The sequence below is a fragment of the Crinia signifera genome, chromosome 6 (genome assembly GCF_055691185.1).
Source record: "Crinia signifera chromosome 6, ASM5569118v1, whole genome shotgun sequence".
Lineage (NCBI taxonomy): Eukaryota > Metazoa > Chordata > Amphibia > Anura > Myobatrachidae > Crinia > Crinia signifera.
Window position 1 is genome coordinate 58,921,834 of NC_139222.1, and position 19,031 is coordinate 58,940,864.

Sequence of the window (19,031 nt, forward strand, 5' to 3'; positions counted from 1 at the left end):
TTGGAAACTTTTTCTTTTTATTGCCAGTACAGACATTTGGAAGAGGTCAAACAGACACAATAGCCATCACATAAAGACTTACCACACTGTTTAGGCACAATTCCAACTGCTTTTGGCAGCTAAACAGTGTTGAGCCTCTTTAGTAGTTTAATTTAAGACCCCCCTGCTAATATCATGTCCTGTAGGTCTTTTTACATTACCAACACATGATTTTTTTCAGTAAGCCAATACAGTTAGGAAACTTTTGTATTAGCTTACCTGGTGATAGAAGTAGAAGAGGGCAAAAAAGTGGCTTTAACTCACCTACAGCCATACCACATTGGATAGGCCCAATCTCGTCTGATCTTGGAAGCTAAGCAGTGTTGGGCCTGGTTAGTACTTGGGTGGGAGACCACATGGGAACACCAGGTGCTGTAGCTTTTTTCACATTACAGGCAAATTGTTTTTATTCTCTAGCTATTTATATTGGAAACTTTTTATTTTTATTTCCAGCACAGACATTTGGAAGAGGTCAAACAGACACAATAGCCATCACCTAAAGACTTACCACACTGTTTAGGCTCAATTCCAACTGCTTTTGGCAGCTAAACAGTGTTGAGCCTATTTTGTAGTTTAATTTAAGACCCCCTGCTAATATAATGTCCTGTAGGTCTTTTTACATTACCAACACATGATTTTTTTCAGTAAGCCAATACAGTTAGGAAACTTTTGTATTAGCTTACCTGGTGATAGAAGTAGAAGAGGGCAAAAAAGTGGCTTTAACTCACCTACAGCCATACCACATTGGATAGGCCCAATCTCGTCTGATCTTGGAAGCTAAGCAGTGTTGGGCCTGGTTAGTACTTGGGTGGGAGACCACATGGGAACACCAGGTGCTGTAGGTTTTTTCACATTACTGGCAAATTGTTTTTATTCTCTAGCTATTTAAATAGGAAACTTTTTCTTTTTATTGCCAGCACAGACATATGGAAGAGGTCAAACAGACACAATAGCCATCACCTAAAGACTTACCACACTGTTTAGGCCCAATTCCAACTGCTTTTGGCAGCTAAACAGTGTTGAGCCTCTTTAGTAGTTTAATTTAAGACCCCCTGCTAATATCATGTCCTGTAGGTCTTTTTACATTACCAACACATGATTTTTTTCAGTAAGCCAATACAGTTAGGAAACTTTTTTATTAGCTTACCTGGTGATAGAAGTAGAAGAGGGCAAAAAAGTGCCTGTATCTCACCTACAGCCATACCACATTGGATAGGCCCAATCTCGTCTGATCTTGGAAGCTAAGCAGTGTTCGTCCTGGTTAGTACTTGGGTGGGAGATCACATGGGAACACCAGGTGCTGTAGGTTTTTTCACATTACTGGCAAATTGTTTTTATTCTCTACCTATTTAAATTGGAAACTTTTTCTTTTTATTGCCAGCACAGACATTTGGAAGAGGTCAAACAGACACAATAGCCATCACCTAAAGACTTACCACACTGTTTAGGCACAATTCCAACTCCTTTTGGCAGCTAAACAGTGTTGAGCCTCTTTAGTAGTTTAATTTAAGACCCCCTGCTAATATCATGTCCTGTAGGTCTTTTTACATTACCAACACATGATTTTTTTCAGTAAGCCAATACAGTTAGGAAACTTTTGTATTAGCTTACCTGGTGATAGAAGTAGAAGAGGGCAAAAAAGTGCCTGTATCTCACCTACAGCCATACCACATTGGATAGGCCCAATCTCGTCTGATCTTGGAAGCTAAGCAGTGTTGGGCCTGATTAGTACTTGGGTGGGAGACCACATGGGAACACCAGGTGCTGTAGGTTTTTTCACATTACTGGCAAATTGTTTTTTATTCTCTAGCTATTTAAATTGGAAACTTTTTCTTTTTATTGCCAGCACTGACATTTGGAAGAGGTAAAACAGACACAATATCCATCACCTAAAGACTTACCACACTGTTTAGGCCCAATTCCAACTGCTTTTGGCAGCTAAACAGTGTTGAGGCTCTTTAGTAGTTTAATTTAAGACCCCCTGCTAATATCATGTCCTGTAGGTCTTTTTACATTACCAACACATGATTTTTTTTAAGTAAGCCAATACAGTTAGCAAACTTTTTTATTAGCTTACCTGGTGATAGAAGTAGAAGAGGGCAAAAAAGTGCCTGTATTTCACCTACAGCCATACCACATTGGATAGGCCCAATCTCGTCTGTTCTTGGAAGCTAAGCAGTGTTGGGCCTGGTTAGTAATTGGGTGGGAGACCACATGGGAACACCAGGTGCTGTAGGTTTTTTCACATTACAGGCAAATTGTTTTTATTCTCTAGCTATTTATATTGGAAACTTTTTCTTTTTATTGCCAGCACAGACATTTGGAAGAGGTCAAACAGACACAATAGCCATCACCAAAAGACTTACCACACTGTTTAGGCTCAATTCCAACTGCTTTTGGCAGCTAAACAGTGTTGAGCCTATTTAGTAGTTTAATTTAAGACCCCCTGCTAATATCATGTCCTGTAGGTCTTTTTACATTACCAACACATGATTTTTTTCAGTAAGCCAATACAGTTAGGAAACTTTTGTATTAGCTTACATGGTGATAGAAGTAGAAGAGGGCAAAAATGTGCCTTTGACTCACCTACAGCCATACCACATTGGATAGGCCCAATCTCGTCTGATCTTGGAAGCTAAGCAGTGTTGGGCCTGGTTAGTACTTGGGTGGGAGACCACATGGGAACACCAGGTGCTGTAGGTTTTTTCACATTACTGGCAAATTGTTTTTATTCTCTAGCTATTTAAATTTGAAATTTTATCTTTTTATTGCCAGCACAGACATTTGGAAGAGGTCAAACAGACACAATAGCCATCACCTAAAGACATACCAAACTGTTTAGGCCCAATTCCAACTGCTTTTGGCAGCTAAACAGTGTTGAGCCTCTTTAGTAGTTTAATTTAAGACCCCCTGCTAATATCATGTCCTGTAGGTCTTTTTACATTACCAACACATGATTTTTTTCAGTAAGCCAATACAGTTAGGAAACTTTTTTATTAGCTTACCTGGTGATAGAAGTAGAAGAGGGCAAAAAAGTGCCTGTATCTCAACTACAGCCATACCACATTGGATAGGCCCAATCTCGTCTGATCTTGGAAGCTAAGCAGTGTTGGGCCTGGTTAGTACTTGGGTGGGAGACCACATGGGAACACCAGATGCTGTAGGTTTTTTCACATTACAGGCAAATTGTTTTTATTCTCTAGCTATTTAAATTGGAAACTTTTTATTTTTATTGCCAGCACAGACATTTGGAAGAGGTCAAACAGACACAATAGCCATCACCTAAAGACTTACCACACTGTTTAGGCCCAATTCCAACTTTTGGCAGCTTTTGGCAGCTAAACAGTGTTGAGCCTGTTTAGTAGTTTAATTTAAAACCCCCTGCTAATATCATGTCCTGTAGGTCTTTTTACATTACCAACACATGATTTTTTTTAAGTAAGCCAATACAGTTAGGAAACTTTTTTATTAGCTTACCTGGTGATAGAAGTAGCAGAGGGCAAAAAAGTGCCTGTATCTCACCTACAGCCATACCACATTGGATAGGCCCAATCTCGTCTGATCTTGGAAGCTAAGCAGTGTTGGGCCTGGTTAGTACTTGGGTGGGAGACCACCTGGGAACACCAGGTGCTGTAGGTTTTTTCACATTACTGGCAAATTGTTTTTATTCTCTAGCTATTTATATTGGAAACTTTTTCTTTTTATTGCCAGCACAGACATTTGGAAGAGGTCAAACAGACACACTAGCCATCACCTAAAGACTTACCACACTGTTTAGGCTCAATTCCAACTGCTTTTGGCAGCTAAACAGTGTTGAGCCTCTTTTGTAGTTTAATTTAAGACCCCCTGCTAATATCATGTCCTGTAGGTCTTTTTACATTACCAACACATGATTTTTTTCAGTAAGCCAATACAGTTAGGAAACTTTTGTATTAGCTTACCTGGTGATAGAAGTAGAAGAGGGCAAAAAAGTGCTTTTAACTCACCTACAGCCATACCACATTGGATAGTCCCAATCTCGTCTGATCTTGGAAGCTAAGCAGTGTTGGGCCTGGTTAGTACTTGGGTGGGAGACCACATGGGAACACCAGGTGCTGTAGGTTTTTTCACATTACTGGCAAATTGTTTTTATTCTCTAGCTATTTAAATTGGAAACTTTTTCTTTTTATTGCCAGTACAGACATTTGGAAGAGGTCAAACAGACACAATAGCCATCACCTAAAGACTTACCACACTGTTTAGGCCCAATTCCAACTGCTTTTGGCAGCTAAACAGTGTTGAGCCTCTTTAGTAGTTTAATTTAAGACCCCCTGCTAATATCATGTCCTGTAGGTCTTTTTACATTACCAACACATGATTTTTTTCAGTAAGCCAATACAGTTAGGAAACTTTTTTATTAGCTTACCTGGTGATAGAAGTAGAAGAGGGCAAAAAAGTGCCTGTATCTCACCTACAGCCATACCACATTGGATAGGCTCAATCTCGTCAGATCTTGGAAGCTAAGCAGTGTTGGGCCTGGTTAGTACTTGGGTGGGAGACCACATGGGAACACCAGGTGCTGTAGGTTTTTTCACATTACTGGCAAATTGTTTTTATTCTCTAGCTATTTAAATTGGAAACTTTTTCTTTTTATTGCCAGTACAGACATTTGGAAGAGGTCAAACAGACACAATAGCCATCACCTAAAGACTTACCACACTGTTTAGGCCCAATTCCAACTGCTTTTGGCAGCTAAACAGTGTTGATCCTCTTTAGTAGTTTAATTTAAGACCCCCTGCTAATATCATGTCCTGTAGGTCTTTTTACATTACCAACACATGATTTTTTTCAGTAAGCCAATACAGTTAGGAAACTTTTTTATTAGCTTACCTGGTGATAGAAGTAGAAGAGGGCAAAAAAGTGCCTGTATCTCACCTACAGCCATACCACATTGGATAGGCCCAATCTCGTCTGATCTTGGAAGCTAAACAGTGTTGTGCCTGGTTAGTACTTGGGTGGGAGACCACATGGGAACACCAGGTGCTGTAGGTTTTTTCACATTACAGGCAAATTGTTTTTATTCTCTAGCTATTTATATTGGAAACTTTTTATTTTTATTTCCAGCACAGACATTTGGAAGAGGTCAAACAGACACAATAGCCATCACCTAAAGACTTACCACACTGTTTAGGCTCAATTCCAACTGCTTTTGGCAGCTAAACAGTGTTGAGCCTCTTTTGTAGTTTAATTTAAGACCCCCTGCTAATATCATGTCCTGTAGGTCTTTTTACATTACCAACACATGATTTTTTTCAGTAAGCCAATACAGTTAGGAAACTTTTGTATTAGCTTACCTGGTGATAGAAGTAGAAGAGGGCAAAAAAGTGGCTTTAACTCACCTACAGCCATACCACATTGGATAGGCCCAATCTCGTCTGATCTTGGAAGCTAAGCAGTGTTGGGCCTGGTTAGTACTTGGGTGGGAGACCACATGGGAACACCAGGTGCTGTAGGTTTTTTCACATTACTGGCAAATTGTTTTTATTCTCTAGCTATTTAAATAGGAAACTTTTTCTTTTTATTGCCAGCACAGACATATGGAAGAGGTCAAACAGACACAATAGCCATCACCTAAAGACTTACCACACTGTTTAGGCCCAATTCCAACTGCTTTTGGCAGCTAAACAGTGTTGAGGCTCTTTAGTAGTTTAATTTAAGACCCCCTGCTAATATCATGTCCTGTAGGTCTTTTTACATTACCAACACATGATTTTTTTTAAGTAAGCCAATACAGTTAGGAAACTTTTTTTATTAGCTTACCTGGTGATAGAAGTAGAAGAGGGCAAAAAAGTGCCTGTATCTCACCTACAGCCATACCACATTGGATAGGCCCAATCTCGTCTGATCTTGGAAGCTAAGCAGTGTTCGTCCTGGTTAGTACTTGGGTGGGAGACCACATGGGAACACCAGGTGCTGTAGGTTTTTTCACATTACTGGCAAATTGTTTTTATTCTCTAGCTATTTAAATTGGAAACTTTTTCTTTTTATTGCCAGCACAGACATTTGGAAGAGGTCAAACAGACACAATAGCCATCACCTAAAGACTTACCACACTGTTTAGGCACAATTCCAACTCCTTTTGGCAGCTAAACAGTGTTGAGCCTCTTTAGTAGTTTAATTTAAGACCCCCTGCTAATATCATGTCCTGTAGGTCTTTTTACATTACCAACACATGATTTTTTTCAGTAAGCCAATACAGTTAGGAAACTTTTGTATTAGCTTACCTGGTGATAGAAGTAGAAGAGGGCAAAAAAGTGCCTGTATCTCACCTACAGCCATACCACATTGGATAGGCCCAATCTCGTCTGATCTTGAAAGCTAAGCAGTGTTGGGCCTGATTAGTACTTGGGTGGGAGACCACATGGGAACACCAGGTGCTGTAGGTATTTTCACATTACTGGCAAATTGTTTTTATTCTCTAGCTATTTAAATTGGAAACTTTTTCTTTTTATTGCCAGCACTGACATTTGGAAGAGGTAAAACAGACACAATATCCATCACCTAAAGACTTACCACACTGTTTAGGCCCAATTCCAACTGCTTTTGGCAGCTAAACAGTGTTGAGGCTCTTTAGTAGTTTAATTTAAGACCCCCTGCTAATATCATGTCCTGTAGGTCTTTTTACATTACCAACACATGATTTTTTTTAAGTAAGCCAATACAGTTAGCAAACTTTTTTATTAGCTTACCTGGTGATAGAAGTAGAAGAGGGCAAAAAAGTGCCTGTATTTCACCTACAGCCATACCACATTGGATAGGCCCAATCTCGTCTGTTCTTGGAAGCTAAGCAGTGTTGGGCCTGGTTAGTAATTGGGTGGGAGACCACATGGGAACACCAGGTGCTGTAGGTTTTTTCACATTACAGGCAAATTGTTTTTATTCTCTAGCTATTTATATTGGAAACTTTTTCTTTTTATTGCCAGCACAGACATTTGGAAGAGGTCAAACAGACACAATAGCCATCACCAAAAGACTTACCACACTGTTTAGGCTCAATTCCATTTGCTTTTGGCAGCTAAAAAGTGTTGAGCCTCTTTAGTAGTTTAATTTAAGACCCCCTGCTAATATCATGTCCTGTAGGTCTTTTTACATTACCAACACATGATTTTTTTCAGTAAGCCAATACAGTTAGGAAACTTTTGTATTAGCTTACATGGTGATAGAAGTAGAAGAGGGCAAAAATGTGCCTTTGACTCACCTACAGCCATACCACATTGGATAGGCCCAATCTCGTCTGATCTTGGAAGCTAAGCAGTGTTGGGCCTGGTTAGTACTTGGGTGGGAGACCACATGGGAACACCAGGTGCTGTAGGTTTTTTCACATTACTGGCAAATTGTTTTTATTCTCTAGCTATTTAAATAGGAAATTTTATCTTTTTATTGCCAGCACAGACATTTGGAAGAGGTCAAACAGACACAATAGCCATCACCTAAAGACATACCAAACTGTTTAGGCCCAATTCCAACTGCTTTTGGCAGCTAAACAGTGTTGAGCCTCTTTAGTAGTTTAATTTAAGACCCCCTGCTAATATCATGTCCTGTAGGTCTTTTTACATTACCAACACATGATTTTTTTCAGTAAGCCAATACAGTTAGGAAACTTTTTTATTAGCTTACCTGGTGATAGAAGTAGCAGAGGGCAAAAAAGTGCCTGTATCTCAACTACAGCCATACCACATTGGATAGGCCCAATCTCGTCTGATCTTGGAAGCTAAGCAGTGTTGGGCCTGGTTAGTACTTGGGTGGGAGACCACCTGGGAACACCAGATGCTGTAGGTTTTTTCACATTACTGGCAAATTGTTTTTATTCTCTAGCTATTTAAATTGGAAACTTTTTATTTTTATTGCCAGCACAGACATTTGGAAGAGGTCAAACAGACACACTAGCCATCACCTAAAGACTTACCACACTGTTTAGGCTCAATTCCAACTGCTTTTGGCAGCTAAACAGTGTTGAGCCTCTTTTGTAGTTTAATTTAAGACCCCCTGCTAATATCATGTCCTGTAGGTCTTTTTACATTACCAACACATGATTTTTTTCAGTAAGCCAATACAGTTAGGAAACTTTTGTATTAGCTTACCTGGTGATAGAAGTAGAAGAGGGCAAAAAAGTGCTTTTAACTCACCTACAGCCATACCACATTGGATAGTCCCAATCTCGTCTGATCTTGGAAGCTAAGCAGTGTTGGGCCTGGTTAGTACTTGGGTGGGAGACCACATGGGAACACCAGGTGCTGTAGGTTTTTTCACATTACTGGCAAATTGTTTTTATTCTCTAGCTATTTAAATTGGAAACTTTTTCTTTTTATTGCCAGTACAGACATTTGGAAGAGGTCAAACAGACACAATAGCCATCACCTAAAGACTTACCACACTGTTTAGGCCCAATTCCAACTGCTTTTGGCAGCTAAACAGTGTTGAGCCTCTTTAGTAGTTTAATTTAAGACCCCCTGCTAATATCATGTCCTGTAGGTCTTTTTACATTACCAACACATGATTTTTTTCAGTAAGCCAATACAGTTAGGAAACTTTTTTATTAGCTTACCTGGTGATAGAAGTAGAAGAGGGCAAAAAAGTGCCTGTATCTCACCTACAGCCATACCACATTGGATAGGCCCAATCTCGTCAGATCTTGGAAGCTAAGCAGTGTTGGGCCTGGTTAGTACTTGGGTGGGAGACCACATGGGAACACCAGGTGCTGTAGGTTTTTTCACATTACTGGCAAATTGTTTTTATTCTCTAGCTATTTAAATTGGAAACTTTTTCTTTTTATTGCCAGTACAGACATTTGGAAGAGGTCAAACAGACACAATAGCCATCACCTAAAGACTTACCACACTGTTTAGGCCCAATTCCAACTGCTTTTGGCAGCTAAACAGTGTTGATCCTCTTTAGTAGTTTAATTTAAGACCCCCTGCTAATATCATGTCCTGTAGGTCTTTTTACATTACCAACACATGATTTTTTTCAGTAAGCCAATACAGTTAGGAAACTTTTTTATTAGCTTACCTGGTGATAGAAGTAGAAGAGGGCAAAAAAGTGCCTGTATCTCACCTACAGCCATACCACATTGGATAGGCCCAATCTCGTCTGATCTTGGAAGCTAAGCAGTGTTGGGCCTGGTTAGTACTTGGGTGGGAGACCACATGGGAACACCAGGTGCTGTAGGTTTTTTCACATTACAGGCAAATTGTTTTTATTCTCTAGCTATTTAAATTGGAAACTTTTTCTTTTTATTGCCAGTACAGACATTTGGAAGAGGTCAAACAGACACAATAGCCATCACCTAAAGACTTACCACACTGTTTAGGCCCAATTCCAACTGCTTTTGGCAGCTAAACAGTGTTGAGCCTCTTTAGTAGTTTAATTTAAGACCCCCTGCTAATATCATGTCCTGTAGGTCTTTTTACATTACCAACACATGATTTTTTTCAGTAAGCCAATACAGTTAGGAAACTTTTTTATTAGCTTACCTGGTGATAGAAGTAGAAGAGGGCAAAAAATTGCCCATATTTTACCTACAGCCATACCACATTGGATAGGCCCAATCACGTCTGTTCTTGGAAGCTAAGCAGTGTTGGGCCTGGTTAGTACTTGGGTGGGAGACCACATGGGAACACCAGGTGCTGTAGGTTTTTTCACATTACAAGCAAATTGTTTTTATTCTCTAGCTATTTATATTGGGAACTTTTTCTTTTTATTGCCAGCACAGACATTTGGAAGAGGTCAAACAGACACAATAGCCATCACCTAAAGACTTACCACACTGTTTAGGCTCAATTCCAACTGCTTTTGGCAGCTAAACAGTGTTGAGGCTCTTTAGTAGTTTAATTTAAGACCCCCTGCTAATATCATGTCCTGTAGGTCTTTTTACATTACCAACACATGATTTTTTTTAAGTAAGCCAATACAGTTAGGAAACTTTTTTATTAGCGTACCTGGTGATAGAAGTAGAAGAGGGCAAAAAAGTGCCTGTATCTCACCTACAGCCATACCACATTGGATAGGCCCAATCTCGTCTGATCTTGGAAGCTAAGCAGTGTTGGGCCTGGTTAGTACTTGGGTGGGAGACCACCTGGGAACACCAGGTGCTGTAGGTTTTTTCACATTACTGGCAAATTGTTTTTATTCTCTAGCTATTTAAATTGGAAACTTTTTCTTTTTATTGCCAGCACAGACATTTGGAAGAGGTCAAACAGACACAATAGCCATCACCTAAAGACTTACCACACTGTTTAGGCGCAATTCCAACTGCTTTTGGCAGCTAAACAGTGTTGAGCCTCTTTTGTAGTTTAATTTAAGACCCCCTGCTAATATCATGTCCTGTAGGTCTTTTTACATTACCAACACATGATTTTTTTCAGTAAGCCAATACAGTTAGGAAACTTTTGTATTAGCTTACCTGGTGATAGAAGTAGAAGAGGGCAAAAAAGTGGCTTTAACTCACCTACAGCCATACCACATTGGATAGGCCCAATCTCGTCTGATCTTGGAAGCTAAGCAGTGTTGAGCCTGGTTAGTACTTGGGTGGGAGACCACATGGGAACACCAGGTGCTGTAGGTTTTTTCACATTACAGGCAAATTGTTTTTATTCTCTAGCTATTTAAGTAGGAAACTTTTTCTTTTTATTGCCAGCACAGACATTTGGAAGAGGTCAAACAGACACAATAGCCATCACCTAAAGACTTACCACACTGTTTAGGCCCAATTCTAACTGCTTTTGGCAGCTAAACAGTGTTGAGCCTCTTTAGTAGTTTAATTTAAGATCCCCTGCTAATATCATGTCCTGTAGGTCTTTTTACATTACCAACACATGATTTTTTTCAGTAAGCCAATACAGTTAGGAAACTTTTGTATTAGCTTACCTGGTGATAGAAGTAGAAGAGGGCAAAAAAGTGCCTTTAACTCACCTACAGCCATACCACATTGGATAGGCCCAATCTCGTCTGATCTTGGAAGCTAAGCAGTGTTGGGCCTGGTTAGTACTTGGGTGGGAGACCACATGTGAACACCAGGTGCTGTAGGTTTTTTCACATTACTGGCAAATTGTTTTTATTCTCTAGCTATTTAAATAGGAAACTTTATCTTTTTATTGCCAGCACAGACATTTGGAAGAGGTCAAACAGACACAATAGCCATCACCTAAAGACTTACCAAACTGTTTAGGCCCAATTCCAACTGCTTTTGGCAGCTAAACAGTGTTGGGCCTCTTTAGTAGTTTAATTTAAGACTCCCTGCTAATATCATGTCCTTTAGGTCTTTTTACATTACCAACACATGATTTTTTTCAGTAAGCCAATACAGTTAGGAAACTTTTGTATTAGCTTACCTGGTGATAGAAGTAGAAGAGGGCAAAAAAAGTGCCTGTATCTCACCTACAGCCATACCACATTGGATAGGCCCAATCTCGTCTGATCTTGGAAGCTAAGCAGTGCTGGGCCTGGTTAGTACTTGGGTGGGAGACCACCTGGGAACACCAGGTGCTGTAGGTTTTTTCACATTACTGGCAAATTGTTTTTATTCTCTAGCTATATATATATGAAACTTTTTCTTTTTATTGCCAGCACAGACATTTGGAAGAGGTCAAACAGACACAATAGCCATCACCTAAAGACTTACCACACTGTTTAGGCCCAATTCCAACTGCTTTTGGCAGCTAAACAGTGTTGAGCCTGTTTAGTAGTTTAATTTAAGACCCCCTGCTAATATCATGTCCTGTAGGTCTTTTTACATTACCAACACATGATTTTTTTCAGTAAGCCAATACAGTTAGGAAACTTTTGTATTAGCTTACCTGGTGATAGAAGTAGAAGAGGTCAAAAAAGTGCCTGTATCTCACCTACAGCCATACCACATTGGATAGGCCCAATCTCGTCTGATCTTGGAAGCTAAGCAGTGTTGGGCCTGGTTAGTACTTGGGTGGGAGACCACATGGGAACACCAGGTGCTGTAGGTTTTTTCACATTACTGGCCAATTGTTTTTATTCTCTAGCTATTTAAATTGGAAACTTTTTCTTTTTATTGCCAGTACAGACATTTGGAAGAGGTCAAACAGACACAATAGCCATCACCTAAAGACTTACCACACTGTTTAGGCCCAATTCCAACTGCTTTTGGCAGCTAAACAGTGTTGAGCCTGTTTAGTAGTTTAATTTAAGACCCCCTGCTAATATCATGTCCTGTAGGTCTTTTTACATTACCAACACATGATTTTTTTCAGTAAGCCAATACAGTTAGGAAACTTTTTTATTAGCTTACCTGGTGATAGAAGTAGAAGAGGGCAAAAAAGTGCCTGTATCTCACCTACAGCCATACCACATTGGATAGGCCCAATCTCGTCTGGTCTTGGAAGCTAAGCAGTGTTGGGCCTGGTTAGTACTTGGGTGGGAGACCACATGGGAACACCAGGTGCTGTAGGTTTTTTCACATTACAGGCAAATTGTTTTTATTCTCTAGCTATTTAAATTGGAAACGTTTTCTTTTTATTGCCAGTACAGACATTTGGAAGAGGTCAAACAGACACAATAGCCATCACCTAAAGACTTACCACACTGTTTAGGCCCAATTCCAACTGCTTTTGGCAGCTAAACAGTGTTGAGCCTGTTTAGTAGTTTAATTTAAGACCCCCTGCTAATATCATGTCCTGTAGGTCTTTTTACATTACCAACACATGATTTTTTTCAGTAAGCCAATACAGTTAGGAAACTTTTGTATTAGCTTACCTGGTGATAGAAGTAGAAGAGGGCAAAAAAGTGCACGTATCTCACCTACAGCCATACCACATTGGATAGGCCGAATCTCGTCTGATCTTGGAAGCTAAGCAGTGTTGGGCCTGGTTAGTACTTCGGTGGGAGACCACCTGGGAACACCAAGTGCTGTAGGTTTTTTCACATTACTGGCAAATTGTTTTTATTCTCTAGCTATTTAAATTGGAAATTTTTTCTTTTTATTGCCAGCACAGACATTTGGAAGAGGTCAAACAGACACAATAGCCATCACCTAAAGACTTACCACACTGTTTAGGCCCAATTCCAACTGCTTTTGGCAGCTAAACAGTGTTGGGCCTCTTTAGTAGTTTAATTTAAGACTCCCTGCTAATATCATGTCCTGTAGGTCTTTTTACATTACCAACACATGATTTTTTTCAGTAAGCCAATACAGTTAGGAAACTTTTTTATTAGCTTACCTGGTGATAGAAGTAGAAGAGGGCAAAAAAGTGCCTGTATCTCACATACAGCCATACCACATTGGATAGGCCCAATCTCGTCTGATCTTGGAAGCTAAGCAGTGTTGGGCCTGGTTAGTACTTGGGTGGGAGACCACATGGGAACACCAGGTGCTGTAGGTTTTTTCACATTACAGTCAAATTGTTTTTATTCTCTAGCTATTTAAATTGGAAACTTTTTCTTTTTATTGCCAGTACAGACATTTGGAAGAGGTCAAACAGACACAATAGCCATCACCTAAAGACTTGCCACACTGTTTAGGCCCAATTCCAACTGCTTTTGGCAGCTAAACAGTGTTGAGCCTGTTTAGTAGTTTAATTTAGGACCCCCTGCTAATATCATGTCCTGTAGGTCTTTTTACTTTACCAACACATGATTTTTTTCAGTAAGCCAATACAGTTAGGAAACTTTTGTATTAGCTTACCTGGTGATAGAAGTAGAAGAGGGCAAAAAAAGTGCCTGTATCTCACCTACAGCCATACCACATTGGATAGGCCCAATCTTGTCTGATCTTGGAAGCTAAGCAGTGCTGGGCCTGGTTAGTACTTGGGTGGGAGACCACCTGGGAACACCAGGTGCTGTAGGTTTTTTCACATTACTGGCAAATTGTTTTTATTCTCTAGCTATATATATATGAAACTTTTTCTTTTTATTGCCAGCACAGACATTTGGAAGAGGTCAAACAGACACACTAGCCATCACCTAAAGACTTACCACACTGTTTCGGCTCAATTCCAACTGCTTTTGGCAGCTAAACAGTGTTGAGCCTCTTTTGTAGTTTAATTTAAGACCCCCTTCTAATATCATGTCCTGTAGGTCTTTTTACATTACCAACACATGATTTTTTTCAGTAAGCCAATACAGTTAGGAAACTTTTGTATTAGCTTACCTGGTGATAGAAGTAGAAGAGGGCAAAAAAAGTGCCTGTATCTCAACTACAGCCATACCACATTGGATAGGCCCAATCTCGTCTGATCTTGGAAGCTAAGCAGTGTTGGGCCTGGTTAGTACTTGGGTGGGAGACCACATGGGAACACCAGGTGCTGTAGGTTTTTTCACATTACTGGCAAATTGTTTTTATTCTCTAGCTATTTAAATTGGAAACTTTTTCTTTTTATTGCCAGTACAGACATTAGGAAGAGGTCAAACAGACATAATAGCCATCACCTAAAGACTTATCACACTGTTTAGGCCCAATTCCAACTGCTTTTGGCAGCTAAACAGTGTTGAGCCTCTTTTGTAGTTTAATTTAAGACCCCCTGCTAATATCATGTCCTGTAGGTCTTTTTACATTACCAACACATGATTTTTTTCAGTAAGCCAATACAGTTAGGAAACTTTTTTATTAGCTTACCTTGTGATAGAAGTAGAAGAGGCAAAAAAGTGCCTGTATCTCACCTACAGTCATACCACATTGGATAGGCCCAATCTCGTCTGATCTTGGAAGCTAAGCAGTGTTGGGCCTGGTTAGTACTTGGGTGGGAGACCACATGGGAACACCAGGTGCTGTAGGTTTTTTCACATTACTGGCAAATTGTTTTTATTCTCTAGCTATTTAAATTTGAAACTTTTTCTTTTTATTGCCAGTACAGACATTTGGAAGAGGTCAAACAGACACAATAGCCATCACCTAAAGACTTACCACACTGTTTAGGCCCAATTCCAACTGCTTTTGGCAGCTAAACAGTGTTGAGCCTCTTTAGTAGTTTAATTTAAGACCCCCTGCTAATATCATGTCCTGTAGGTCTTTTTACATTACCAACACATGATTTTTTTCAGTAAGCCAATACAGTTAGGAAACTTTTTTATTAGCTTACCTGGTGATAGAAGTAGAAGAGGGCAAAAAAGTGCCTGTATCTCACCTACAGCCATACCACATTGGATAGGCCCAATCTCGTCTGATCTTGGAAGCTAAGCAGTGTTGGGCCTGGTTAGTACTTGGGTGGGAGACCACATGGGAACACCAGGTGCTGTAGGTTTTTTCACATTACAGGCAAATTGTTTTTATTCTCTAGCTATTTAAATTGGAAACTTTTTCTTTTTATTGCCAGTACAGACATTTGGAAGAGGTCAAACAGACACAATAGCCATCACCTAAAGACTTACCACACTGTTTAGGCCCAATTCCAACTGCTTTTGGCAGCTAAACAGTGTTGAGCCTCTTTAGTAGTTTAATTTAAGACCCCCTGCTAATATCATGTCCTGTAGGTCTTTTTACATTACCAACACATGATTTTTTTCAGTAAGCCAATACAGTTAGGAAACTTTTTTATTAGCTTACCTGGTGATAGAAGTAGAAGAGGGCAAAAAAGTGCCTGTATTAAACCTACAGCCATACCACATTGGATAGGCCCAATCTCATCTGTTCTTGGAAGCTAAGCAGTGTTGGGCCTGGTTAGTAATTGGGTGGGAGACCACATGGGTACACCAGGTGCTGTAGGTTTTTTCACATTACAGGCAAATTGTTTTTATTCTCTAGCTATTTATATTGGAAACTTTTTCTTTTTATTGCCAGCACAGACATTTGGAAGAGGTCAAACAGACACAATAGCCATCACCTAAAGACTTACCACACTGTTTAGGCTCAATTCCAACTGATTTTGGCAGCTAAACAGTGTTGAGCCTTTTTTGTAGTTTAATTTAAGACCCCCTGCTAATATCATGTCCTGTAGGTCTTTTTACATTACCAACACATGATTTTTTTCAGTAAGCCAATACAGTTAGGAAACTTTTGTATTAGCTCACCTGGTGATAGAAGTAGAAGAGGGCAAAAAAGTGGCTTTAACTCACCTACAGCCATACCACATTGGATAGGCCCAATCTCGTCTGGTCTTGCAAGCTAAGCAGTGTTGGGCCTGGTTAGTACTTGGGTGGGAGACCACATGGGAACACCAGGTGCTGTAGGTTTTTTCACATTACAGGCAAATTGTTTTTATTCTCTAGCTATTTAAATTGGAAACTTTTTCTTTTTATTGCCAGTACAGACATTTGGAAGAGGTCAAACAGACACAATAGCCATCACCTAAAGACTTACCACACTGTTTAGGCCCAATTCCAACTGCTTTTGGCAGCTAAACAGTGTTGATCCTCTTTAGTAGTTTAATTTAAGACCCCCTGCTAATATCATGTCCTGTAGGTCGTTTTACATTACCAACACATGATTTTTTTCAGTAAGCCAATACAGTTAGGAAACTTTTTTATTAGCTTACCTGGTGATAGAAGTAGAAGAGGGCAAAAAAGTGCCTGTATCTCACCTACAGCCATACCACATTGGATTGGCCCAATCTCGTCTGATCTTGGAAGCTAAGCAGTGTTGGGCCTGGTTAGTACTTGGGTGGGAGACCACATGGGAACACCAGGTGCTGTAGGTTTTTTCACATTACAGGCAAATTGTTTTTATTCTCTAGCTATTTAAATTGGAAACTTTTTCTTTTTATTGCCAGCACAGACATTTGGAAGAGGTCAAACAGACACAATAGCCATCACCTAAAGACTTACCACACTGTTTAGGCCCAATTCCAACTGCTTTTGGCAGCTAAACAGTGTTGATCCTCTTTAGTAGTTTAATTTAAGACCCCCTGCTAATATCATGTCCTGTAGGTCGTTTTACATTACCAACACATGATTTTTTTCAGTAAGCCAATACAGTTAGGAAACTTTTTTATTAGCTTACCTGGTGATAGAAGTAGAAGAGGGCAAAAAAGTGCCTGTATCTCACCTACAGCCATACCACATTGGATTGGCCCAATCTCGTCTGATCTTGGAAGCTAAGCAGTGTTGGGCCTGGTTAGTACTTGGGTGGGAGACCACATGGGAACACCAGGTGCTGTAGGTTTTTTCACATTACAGGCAAATTGTTTTTATTCTCTAGCTATTTAAATTGGAAACTTTTTCTTTTTATTGCCAGCACAGACATTTGGAAGAGGTCAAACAGACACAATAGCCATCACCTAAAGACTTACCACACTGTTTAGGCCCAACTCCAACTGCTTTTGGCAGCTAAACAGTGTTGAGCCTCTTTAGTAGTTTAATTTAAGACCCCCTGCTAATATCATGTCCTGTAGGTCTTTTTACATTATCAACACATGATTTTTTTCAGTAAGCCAATACAGTTAGGAAACTTTTTTATTAGCTTACCTGGTGATAGAAGTAGAAGAGGGCAAAAAAGTGCCTGTATCTCACCTACAGCCATACCACATTGGATAGGCCCAATCTCGTCTGATCTTGGAAGCTAAGCAGTGTTGGGCCTGGTTAGTACTTGGGTGGGAGACCACATGGGAACACCAGGTGCTGTAGGTTTTTTCACATTACAGGCAAATTGTTTTTATTCTCTAGCTATTTAAATTGGAAACTTTTTATTTTTATTGCCAGTACAGACATTTGGAAGAGGTCAAACAGACACAATAGCCATCACCTAAAGACTTACCACACTGTTTAGGCCCAATTCCAACTGCTTTTGGCAGCTAAACAGTGTTGAGCCTCTTAATAGTTTAATTTAAGACCCCCTGCTAATATCATGTCCTGTAGGTCTTTTTACATTACCAACACATGATTTTTTCAGTAAGCCAATACAGTTAGGAAACTTTTTTATTAGCTTACCTGGTGATAGAAGTAGAAGAGGGCAAAAAAGTGCCTGTATCTCACCTACAGCCATACCACATTGGATAGGCCCAATCTCGTCTGATCTTGGAAGCTAAGCAGTGTTGGGCCTGGTTAGTACTTGGGTGGGAGACCACATGGGAACACCAGGTGCTGTAGGTTTTTTCACATTACAGGCAAATTGTTTTTATTCTCTAGCTATTTAAATTGGAAACTTTTTATTTTTATTGCCAGTACAGACATTTGGAAGAGGTCAAACAGACACAATAGCCATCACCTAAAGACTTACCACACTGTTTAGGCCCAATTCCAACTGCTTTTGGCAGCTAAACAGTGTTGAGCCTCTTAATAGTTTAATTTAAGACCCCCTGCTAATATCATGTCCTGTAGGTCTTTTTACATTACCAACACATGATTTTTTCAGTAAGCCAATACAGTTAGGAAACTTTTGTATTAGCTTACCTGGTGATAGAAGTAGAAGAGGGCAAAAAAGTGAATTTAACTCACCTACAACCATACCACATTGGATAGGCCCAATCTCGTCTAATCTTGGAAGCTAAGCAGTGTTGAACCTGTTTAGTACTTGGGTGGGAGACCACATGGGAACACCAGGTGCTGTAGGTTTTTTCACATTACTGGCAAATTGTTTTTATTCTCTAGCTATTTAAATTGGAAACTTTTTCTTTTTATTGACAGCACAGACGTTTGGAAGAGGTCAAACAGACACAATAGCCATCACCTAAAGACTTACCACACTGTTTAGGCCCAATTCCAACTGCTTTTGGCAGCTAAACAGTGTTGAGCCTCTTTAGTAGTTTAATTTAAGACCCCCTGCTAATATCATGTCCTGTAGGTCTTTTTACATTACCAACACATGATTTTTTTCAGTAAGCCAATACAGTTAGGAAACTTTTTTATTAGCTTACCTGGTAAAAGAAGTAGAAGAGGGCAAAAAAGTGCCTGTATTTCAACTACAGCCATACCACATTGGATAGGCCCAATCTCGTCTGATCTTGGAAGCTAAGCAGTGTTGGGCCTGGTTAGTACTTGGGTGGGAGACCACATGGGAACACCAGGTGCTGTAGGTTTTTTCACATTACAGGCAAATTGTTTTTATTCTCTAGCTA

General features: G+C 39.8%; 34 non-coding genes and 7 pseudogenes across 34 annotated transcripts; all 41 read left to right on the forward strand.

Moving 5' to 3' along the window:
* Positions 1 to 301: 301 nt before the first annotated feature.
* On the forward strand, positions 302 to 420 carry LOC146016059 (5S ribosomal RNA). Its single transcript, XR_014448962.1, has one exon. It is a non-coding gene; the product is annotated as a 5S ribosomal RNA (ribosomal RNA).
* A 345-nt stretch (positions 421 to 765) lies between these two features.
* LOC146013032 (5S ribosomal RNA) lies at positions 766 to 884 on the forward strand. The gene has a single exon (XR_014446020.1). It is a non-coding gene; the product is annotated as a 5S ribosomal RNA (ribosomal RNA).
* Positions 885 to 1,229: 345 nt separating this feature from the next.
* Positions 1,230 to 1,348, forward strand: LOC146011230 (5S ribosomal RNA; annotated as a pseudogene).
* A 345-nt stretch (positions 1,349 to 1,693) lies between these two features.
* On the forward strand, positions 1,694 to 1,812 carry LOC146014054 (5S ribosomal RNA). Its single transcript, XR_014447013.1, has one exon. It is a non-coding gene; the product is annotated as a 5S ribosomal RNA (ribosomal RNA).
* A 347-nt stretch (positions 1,813 to 2,159) lies between these two features.
* On the forward strand, positions 2,160 to 2,278 carry LOC146010406 (5S ribosomal RNA; annotated as a pseudogene).
* Positions 2,279 to 2,623: 345 nt separating this feature from the next.
* LOC146013033 (5S ribosomal RNA) lies at positions 2,624 to 2,742 on the forward strand. The gene has a single exon (XR_014446021.1). It is a non-coding gene; the product is annotated as a 5S ribosomal RNA (ribosomal RNA).
* A 345-nt stretch (positions 2,743 to 3,087) lies between these two features.
* On the forward strand, positions 3,088 to 3,206 carry LOC146017640 (5S ribosomal RNA). Its single transcript, XR_014450506.1, has one exon. It is a non-coding gene; the product is annotated as a 5S ribosomal RNA (ribosomal RNA).
* A 353-nt stretch (positions 3,207 to 3,559) lies between these two features.
* LOC146014305 (5S ribosomal RNA) lies at positions 3,560 to 3,678 on the forward strand. The gene has a single exon (XR_014447254.1). It is a non-coding gene; the product is annotated as a 5S ribosomal RNA (ribosomal RNA).
* A 345-nt stretch (positions 3,679 to 4,023) lies between these two features.
* Positions 4,024 to 4,142, forward strand: LOC146013916 (5S ribosomal RNA). Its single transcript, XR_014446880.1, has one exon. It is a non-coding gene; the product is annotated as a 5S ribosomal RNA (ribosomal RNA).
* Positions 4,143 to 4,487: 345 nt separating this feature from the next.
* Positions 4,488 to 4,606, forward strand: LOC146014551 (5S ribosomal RNA). Its single transcript, XR_014447501.1, has one exon. It is a non-coding gene; the product is annotated as a 5S ribosomal RNA (ribosomal RNA).
* A 345-nt stretch (positions 4,607 to 4,951) lies between these two features.
* On the forward strand, positions 4,952 to 5,070 carry LOC146017373 (5S ribosomal RNA). The gene has a single exon (XR_014450248.1). It is a non-coding gene; the product is annotated as a 5S ribosomal RNA (ribosomal RNA).
* A 345-nt stretch (positions 5,071 to 5,415) lies between these two features.
* LOC146013034 (5S ribosomal RNA) lies at positions 5,416 to 5,534 on the forward strand. The gene has a single exon (XR_014446022.1). It is a non-coding gene; the product is annotated as a 5S ribosomal RNA (ribosomal RNA).
* Positions 5,535 to 5,881: 347 nt separating this feature from the next.
* On the forward strand, positions 5,882 to 6,000 carry LOC146010795 (5S ribosomal RNA; annotated as a pseudogene).
* A 345-nt stretch (positions 6,001 to 6,345) lies between these two features.
* LOC146016281 (5S ribosomal RNA) lies at positions 6,346 to 6,464 on the forward strand. Its single transcript, XR_014449177.1, has one exon. It is a non-coding gene; the product is annotated as a 5S ribosomal RNA (ribosomal RNA).
* Positions 6,465 to 6,810: 346 nt separating this feature from the next.
* Positions 6,811 to 6,929, forward strand: LOC146010407 (5S ribosomal RNA; annotated as a pseudogene).
* Positions 6,930 to 7,274: 345 nt separating this feature from the next.
* On the forward strand, positions 7,275 to 7,393 carry LOC146013035 (5S ribosomal RNA). The gene has a single exon (XR_014446023.1). It is a non-coding gene; the product is annotated as a 5S ribosomal RNA (ribosomal RNA).
* Positions 7,394 to 7,738: 345 nt separating this feature from the next.
* LOC146017419 (5S ribosomal RNA) lies at positions 7,739 to 7,857 on the forward strand. The gene has a single exon (XR_014450292.1). It is a non-coding gene; the product is annotated as a 5S ribosomal RNA (ribosomal RNA).
* Positions 7,858 to 8,202: 345 nt separating this feature from the next.
* Positions 8,203 to 8,321, forward strand: LOC146013917 (5S ribosomal RNA). Its single transcript, XR_014446881.1, has one exon. It is a non-coding gene; the product is annotated as a 5S ribosomal RNA (ribosomal RNA).
* Positions 8,322 to 8,666: 345 nt separating this feature from the next.
* LOC146017091 (5S ribosomal RNA) lies at positions 8,667 to 8,785 on the forward strand. The gene has a single exon (XR_014449965.1). It is a non-coding gene; the product is annotated as a 5S ribosomal RNA (ribosomal RNA).
* A 345-nt stretch (positions 8,786 to 9,130) lies between these two features.
* On the forward strand, positions 9,131 to 9,249 carry LOC146013036 (5S ribosomal RNA). Its single transcript, XR_014446024.1, has one exon. It is a non-coding gene; the product is annotated as a 5S ribosomal RNA (ribosomal RNA).
* Positions 9,250 to 9,594: 345 nt separating this feature from the next.
* Positions 9,595 to 9,713, forward strand: LOC146016369 (5S ribosomal RNA). Its single transcript, XR_014449263.1, has one exon. It is a non-coding gene; the product is annotated as a 5S ribosomal RNA (ribosomal RNA).
* Positions 9,714 to 10,059: 346 nt separating this feature from the next.
* On the forward strand, positions 10,060 to 10,178 carry LOC146014317 (5S ribosomal RNA). Its single transcript, XR_014447265.1, has one exon. It is a non-coding gene; the product is annotated as a 5S ribosomal RNA (ribosomal RNA).
* A 345-nt stretch (positions 10,179 to 10,523) lies between these two features.
* LOC146016356 (5S ribosomal RNA) lies at positions 10,524 to 10,642 on the forward strand. Its single transcript, XR_014449252.1, has one exon. It is a non-coding gene; the product is annotated as a 5S ribosomal RNA (ribosomal RNA).
* Positions 10,643 to 10,987: 345 nt separating this feature from the next.
* LOC146014769 (5S ribosomal RNA) lies at positions 10,988 to 11,106 on the forward strand. The gene has a single exon (XR_014447713.1). It is a non-coding gene; the product is annotated as a 5S ribosomal RNA (ribosomal RNA).
* Positions 11,107 to 11,452: 346 nt separating this feature from the next.
* LOC146013948 (5S ribosomal RNA) lies at positions 11,453 to 11,571 on the forward strand. The gene has a single exon (XR_014446910.1). It is a non-coding gene; the product is annotated as a 5S ribosomal RNA (ribosomal RNA).
* Positions 11,572 to 11,916: 345 nt separating this feature from the next.
* On the forward strand, positions 11,917 to 12,035 carry LOC146013037 (5S ribosomal RNA). Its single transcript, XR_014446025.1, has one exon. It is a non-coding gene; the product is annotated as a 5S ribosomal RNA (ribosomal RNA).
* A 345-nt stretch (positions 12,036 to 12,380) lies between these two features.
* Positions 12,381 to 12,499, forward strand: LOC146015107 (5S ribosomal RNA). The gene has a single exon (XR_014448038.1). It is a non-coding gene; the product is annotated as a 5S ribosomal RNA (ribosomal RNA).
* A 345-nt stretch (positions 12,500 to 12,844) lies between these two features.
* LOC146010721 (5S ribosomal RNA) lies at positions 12,845 to 12,963 on the forward strand (annotated as a pseudogene).
* A 345-nt stretch (positions 12,964 to 13,308) lies between these two features.
* On the forward strand, positions 13,309 to 13,427 carry LOC146015490 (5S ribosomal RNA). Its single transcript, XR_014448410.1, has one exon. It is a non-coding gene; the product is annotated as a 5S ribosomal RNA (ribosomal RNA).
* A 346-nt stretch (positions 13,428 to 13,773) lies between these two features.
* LOC146016036 (5S ribosomal RNA) lies at positions 13,774 to 13,892 on the forward strand. Its single transcript, XR_014448939.1, has one exon. It is a non-coding gene; the product is annotated as a 5S ribosomal RNA (ribosomal RNA).
* A 346-nt stretch (positions 13,893 to 14,238) lies between these two features.
* On the forward strand, positions 14,239 to 14,357 carry LOC146015223 (5S ribosomal RNA). The gene has a single exon (XR_014448152.1). It is a non-coding gene; the product is annotated as a 5S ribosomal RNA (ribosomal RNA).
* A 344-nt stretch (positions 14,358 to 14,701) lies between these two features.
* LOC146014135 (5S ribosomal RNA) lies at positions 14,702 to 14,820 on the forward strand. The gene has a single exon (XR_014447090.1). It is a non-coding gene; the product is annotated as a 5S ribosomal RNA (ribosomal RNA).
* A 345-nt stretch (positions 14,821 to 15,165) lies between these two features.
* Positions 15,166 to 15,284, forward strand: LOC146013038 (5S ribosomal RNA). The gene has a single exon (XR_014446026.1). It is a non-coding gene; the product is annotated as a 5S ribosomal RNA (ribosomal RNA).
* Positions 15,285 to 15,629: 345 nt separating this feature from the next.
* On the forward strand, positions 15,630 to 15,748 carry LOC146011056 (5S ribosomal RNA; annotated as a pseudogene).
* A 345-nt stretch (positions 15,749 to 16,093) lies between these two features.
* On the forward strand, positions 16,094 to 16,212 carry LOC146017637 (5S ribosomal RNA). Its single transcript, XR_014450503.1, has one exon. It is a non-coding gene; the product is annotated as a 5S ribosomal RNA (ribosomal RNA).
* Positions 16,213 to 16,557: 345 nt separating this feature from the next.
* LOC146014543 (5S ribosomal RNA) lies at positions 16,558 to 16,676 on the forward strand. The gene has a single exon (XR_014447494.1). It is a non-coding gene; the product is annotated as a 5S ribosomal RNA (ribosomal RNA).
* Positions 16,677 to 17,021: 345 nt separating this feature from the next.
* LOC146014544 (5S ribosomal RNA) lies at positions 17,022 to 17,140 on the forward strand. The gene has a single exon (XR_014447495.1). It is a non-coding gene; the product is annotated as a 5S ribosomal RNA (ribosomal RNA).
* A 345-nt stretch (positions 17,141 to 17,485) lies between these two features.
* LOC146013039 (5S ribosomal RNA) lies at positions 17,486 to 17,604 on the forward strand. The gene has a single exon (XR_014446027.1). It is a non-coding gene; the product is annotated as a 5S ribosomal RNA (ribosomal RNA).
* Positions 17,605 to 17,947: 343 nt separating this feature from the next.
* On the forward strand, positions 17,948 to 18,066 carry LOC146013042 (5S ribosomal RNA). Its single transcript, XR_014446029.1, has one exon. It is a non-coding gene; the product is annotated as a 5S ribosomal RNA (ribosomal RNA).
* A 343-nt stretch (positions 18,067 to 18,409) lies between these two features.
* On the forward strand, positions 18,410 to 18,528 carry LOC146011463 (5S ribosomal RNA; annotated as a pseudogene).
* A 345-nt stretch (positions 18,529 to 18,873) lies between these two features.
* On the forward strand, positions 18,874 to 18,992 carry LOC146015225 (5S ribosomal RNA). The gene has a single exon (XR_014448153.1). It is a non-coding gene; the product is annotated as a 5S ribosomal RNA (ribosomal RNA).
* Positions 18,993 to 19,031: the final 39 nt, after the last annotated feature.